Below are 6,025 nucleotides of genomic sequence, written 5' to 3'. Positions count from 1 at the left end.
TGATCGGAGAGGTTGAGAGTAGAAGAAGTTCAGGAGCAAAAAAAAAAATATATATATATATATATAATAGAATTATTGTAAAATTAACTCTGTCCATAAGGTGTAGATAGTAATTATAGACCGGAAGTAGAGGCCTGGGCATTGTTGTTCACTAATTTACTCCAAGTAGGGAAAGGATGGTGGGGTTGAAAAGTAATAAAGGGGAGTATATATAAAAAAAAACATTTAAAAAAACATGGGGGATTGGAAGTGATGCAGACAATTACATTGATAGAAGATACAATCTATCTGCAATATTAGGCTGATCCATTCCCCCCGAAAAAATAAAATAAATCATAATAATAATAATATAAAAAATAAAAAAACACTGTTGGAGGACTGGTTTTTAAAAGGCATCTAGGCCTACATAATTCATTCTGGATCTATGCACTCTATGAACCCTGAATACAACAAACCTATACTTTTGGATATCTACTATAGATATTTAACATACGGTTTCAGTATTTACCGGGTAACAGGTTAAATTGGTGTTAGTTGAAAAATTCAGCCTTAAAAGATCTCTGAAATCCAAGATGTTTCAAGTGTGATGTATAGGTGTATTTTGGAGGGGGGGTTTAAAAAATGTTGTACGACATTTCCACTGGCTGACTAAGACGCTAAGCACACAGAGAGCACATATTTCCTCTAGTCAGGTGTCGACAGTACACTAGAGTACAACGTGCTGCACAGCGCACGACCGGGTGATGGACGACAGGAGTGTCAAGGTCTTGATTTAGAGTGCTTCGTACTCCAACAATCATGACCTATTTGACTGCTAACAACATTGTACTGTTACAGCCACTACAAGTGGCTCTCCTAATCTGCAGCTGTTTAAATCGTGTAGCTTAAAGGGTTAGACACATACGATACTGTTTATTAAAGTAGGTGAATTGTAAATTATAGAGCATGCTTTGGATTCACTTATAACTGCACTTATCATTTTCATGTTGTGCATCTACAAAGAAAAAGGGAGCACCTAGACCACGTGTGAGCCATGACTAGATCTTTCAAAATAAAAGTGCAGTGTCCCCTAAACTGGGAATAGGTCGGGTGAGAATGACTACTTCCGATGGGGTGGGCTAGTGCCTGGGTCTGCTCTGGCTGTAGGAAACAATGACATTGGTACTGCAGGCTGGTGAAGAGGTGGCTGGTGAGAACCAACCCCAACCCTGCAGTCAGTGGACAACTTCCAGAACCACACTCCTTTCTTGTGTAAAGAATATGTCTGTGTTTGACTTCTGCCAACAAGTCGGCAATGCAGCTGTAAAGATGGCAGGAACAGGAACATGTGAAGCGGAGCTGGCACCTTTTCAGATTCCCCCATGAGTACACCTCCAAGCAGTCCCAAACATCCCTCCTCCTGCCCAGGCCTAGTTGATGTAGAGGCTAAACCCATGCTGCTGGCTGGTGCTGCATGCTAACCCTCACAGAACAAGCTGAGGAGTGTGCCACCGGCCCTGCAGGGACGGAATGGAGAGAAGGGAAAAGGTGTCGCCAATGAGATGTCCATGCTGTCATGTTATCCAGCTGTATCCAGGGGCTAGGGGCTATTAGAGATGAATGTGTAGCAGGTGCTGGGTGTCTAGACTATAACAGAGAGAAAGAGAGAGGAGTAACAGAGTTACGCTCCTTCGCTCCCTCCCCCTTTTGCCCGCTGAGTAATTTAATGTGCAGGTGCATCTTGGAGATCAGCCAGCACATGGGGCTGCTGTAATGTTTTTTTGCTTCTTGACATCTCACATTTTGGGCTCCAGATAAGCTATTACATAAAGTAAGTACCTCGCACCGCTAGGCTAACCCTATTTAAATAACAACGCACCATGAGAAACGCCAGATTTACTTGTAAAAACATCTCACAGCTATTAGAAGACATTACATTGAAAGCTATTAATGTTAGTCCTTTACATGTGAATGTTTTTTTCCCGTCTTCTTTGGCTCCTTTTGAGTGATATAAAATGACTTGGCAAGGTGTCTGGAATAGGACCCTCACCAAATGTGTCAATTTAATCATAAAACCCTGGCTTCCTGTATTGACATGGGGGAAGTGAGAGCCAAGGTATTCAATCAAATGTTCCTGAAAAATTAGTCCAGGCAGGCAAAACTGCTGGAACAATGTCACCCAATATTTATTGCCAATACGATACTAATGGTGTTTTTGTTATTCGTTGTTAGTGTTGTGTTGCAATGTATGGGTTACCGCTAATTGCCGTAATCCACCACAGGTGACCACAGAAGTTATTTGTGAATTCACAATAAGTGGCAACATAACTAATGTGTGCAAAAAAACAAAACATTCAATATTAATATGGGAAATCCATTCTGCCTGTCTGTTTCTTTTACAGTAACATCATGAATACATACATTACCAATTTCTTGGATAATTAATATGGCACAATAATTGTATAATCCTTCAAAGTCTGCATTTACACAGGCAGCCCAATTCTGATCTTTTGCCCAATTATTGGCAAAATATCTGATCTGATTGTTCAAAAGACCAATAATCCGGCTAAAGATCAGAATTGGGCTGCCTGTGTAAACGGAGCCATAGTCACATAATTTGTTTGACCATTGGGTGATAATTACAGTGAGAATCACAGTAGTACACTAAATACTCTCCTAAATAATGCACAAACATATAGAAATGGACATACCATTGGTTTAAAGCCTAGCCACCATTATGGGTAAGATTCATTGGGCTACAGTGCATGAACACTTGTACTTAACATGCATTGATTGCAATTGGCCAATAAGTGTGAATGGAAAACCTTATTTGTGACCAATTGACTGTCTCTGTGATTGTGACGCCTGCTCTATTCACTGGCTTCTATGGCCACTCCTGGCTCTAGGCCCTTGCTGGCTATCAGTCTCAGGGGCTAAGAGGATAATGTGTTAGTTGATATCTCAGTTCAGTGTGGTGCTGAAATGGGAAAAGGGGTAGTCTGGAGCAGTAATTATGGACCACTTTGATTTCGCCTGAGAAAGAGGACTTCAGCAGCCCCACCCTGACAGATGGGGCTCTCTATTGGACTCTGAGACCTGAGACACACAGCAGGACCAAACTGAGAGAGTATATGGGACATATTGTGATTGTAATGTATGTGTATATTGTATGTGTTATACAGCTGTAAGTGGACAGCTGGGAAGTCTTATAGCATGTGAATACATAGCCTATGCAATACCACAGTCTGAATACTGATAATAGCTTTTTCGAAATTAACTATTTAATATATATTTATCTCACAGGTATTGCTTATCTTTGGCATATCTGAAAACAGACACTGATTAATTATCTTGTATCGAATTCCAGGTAGGAGACAGCCCATATATCAATTGTATTCTCGATAATGAAACAAACAAACACCGCACTAAACATGACTTCACCAACACTCCCACACACTGGCTGTTGGCTTGGAGAGTGAGCTGAGGGGAATGAATCGGTGCCAGGCTAGGGTCCCCTTTCTCCCCTCTGACTGAGACTGAGGCTCCCCAGTCATGGATCACAGAGCTGTAGAAGAAGCTAATAGCCCTCTCTTAGCTGGCCTGTGCTAAATTCTCCCTCCACTAAAATTATTCCTTGGGGAATCAATGGGCCCATTCTTTTGTAAGCTGCAGTTTGCTTGATGGTCCTAACCTCGACGTGAAACAGTAGACAGTAATGGGGAAACATAAAACATAATACTTGTGTGACCAGCTTGTCATTGGCTCTTCGGGCTGGCTTGTGCTAAGAATTTTGCCCAAGATAGAAGATTCAGTGCAGGGATTACTGGGGTAACACAGCCCTCCTAACGTTGGAGATGGAATCACAGAAACCAATTAATTTGTGTTGCACTACACACGTGAAAGATGTTTGGACATAGTGTTGATGGGAAGGGGACGGAGCTTTTGATAGGCGACACCACAATTGAAATGAACACTGATGTCACCCATTCATTTACTGCATAATTCATCTTGGTCCTCTGTAGCTCAATTGGTAGAGCATGGCGCTTGTAACGCCAGGGTAGTGGGTTCGATCCCCAGGACCACCCATACGTAAAAATTTATGCACATATGACTGTAAGTCGCTTTGGATAAAAGCGTCTGCTAAATGGCATATTATTATTATTATCTTCTTTGTAAATAAAATCACGGATGGTGAAACCCTCCCAGGATTATGTTTTGACAACCCTTTTATCTTGTATTCCCCAAAACGTCAGTCTTGTTTAATGTTTTGGAGGAAACAAAACCCTTTAGGATAATTTCATAATTGAATTCTATTTCCCTTATTTTGGACGTTGTGGTCTGCAGCTGCACCTTGAAAGAAGGGATCAAAGATTCAACCACAGGCATTCTTTCGCTTTCTGCATCCCACTTTTTGATTGAGATCCACAAAAATGTCTCAACATTTAAAACAGACTACAGTGTTTTGGAAAAACAAACATCTCTGTTTCAACTTCTAGCCTAATGCTCATCATGTTTTCTCTAAACCCTTTTTAACGCTTCCAGTAATTGTTCCTTCAGAGCCCAACCACAGGGATCGCTGCACTTCACCCAAAGAGCTTAGCCTATCCCTTCACCACAACATCTCCGCTGTCTCACCACAAGAACCTGGTGCTGGATCTCTCATTTACCAAATAGACCAGCAGACTGACGCTCAGCCAGAAACCCTCGGCTCCTTGGCTCCTCAAATCAATTATTACAGGTCTGCCCAGACTTTCCCAACTTTCTAAGAAAGAAAGAAAGCATTCCTCTCTCTCGTCTCGTACGATGATCTCCAAAAACACCAGACCCAATTCCAAAAGAAATCGCCATACCCCTGACACTGTCGCCAAGGCAGAGAGTTTAAAAACCCTCATAAAATCATAAACCGTCCATAAATCCCCTATTAAATATAAAGAAATCCTGATGATGTAACTTGCCAAATCAGGCATTTATATTGTCCCAGGGGGAATGCGAAGCTCGCGCGGAGTGGCACAGTACAAATTAAAGGAGATTTAGCCTCAAGTGTTCATGGCAGACCAGCAGAGTAAAGTACCCAAATCAGCTTAATGTGGCTAAGCCTAGATATTTACAAAATCAGTCATAATGGGCTACTCCCCTGGCAGTACCATCCTTCCGTGTCAATGAAATGTATAACGTATAAGAATAGAGAGGATCTAGCAGACTTTTAATATCACAAAGACCACTGATACTGTACAGTGTTACAGTAGGTTCTTAAGGCTGTCACATATTTCTGGCAAGCAAATCTAATAGGACAGAACTGAGTATATCTGAGAAGCAATCAATTATAATATTCAAATAGGACAGCTCTCTCTCTCTCTCTCTCTCTCTCTCTCTCTCTCTCTCTCTCTCTCTCTCTCTCTCTCTCTCCGATAGTGTACTGTGGCATCTGTGTATGAATACTGTGCGAGGATGAAGAATGAGAACACCAATGGAATTGACATAGTGTATTGTATTGTATAGACTGTGTCTGATTGCAAAATGTTCACTCTGGGTGGCTGGTTCTGCATCATTGCAACCTTCACACGTCCCACAATGTCTCAGTGTCTTGGCTCTAGTGTCAGGGCTCTTGCTCAGAGCTTGTCTCTTATTTGGTTACTATTACTCAGCCTTTGTTTAGACTTCAATGGAAGCTGATATGAGTTGTAAGGGGAGCCTGTTGGTACAAGAGTCTCTTGAAAAGGTCAAACACTGTGGTTTGTTTTTTCTAGGATCCATTTGGGATGCTGGGTTAATGTCTTGAAGTCCTCTTACCTGTGAGCAATAAGGAGCTATATCACCTCTGCCAGTTGGTCAATTAGAAACAAGCTGGTCTTTATCAGCCTCCCAATCTGTAGAGTGTAAACAACTCATACCATGTTGAAATGAAAATCAGGAAGTGACAAGGCCCATACCTGATTTAAAAGATGACATACCTTTTATAGGAAAACATAATTTATTCCTTTTACTGTACAGAAAAATATCACATATTTCATTATGTAGATATTTAAAAAATCAGGTCTTGATAATA

Source organism: Coregonus clupeaformis, chromosome 14 (assembly GCF_020615455.1).
Source record: "Coregonus clupeaformis isolate EN_2021a chromosome 14, ASM2061545v1, whole genome shotgun sequence".
Classification (NCBI taxonomy): domain Eukaryota; kingdom Metazoa; phylum Chordata; class Actinopteri; order Salmoniformes; family Salmonidae; genus Coregonus; species Coregonus clupeaformis.
The sequence above is the reverse complement of the archived record's forward strand: the minus strand, read 5'-3'. Positions refer to the sequence as shown.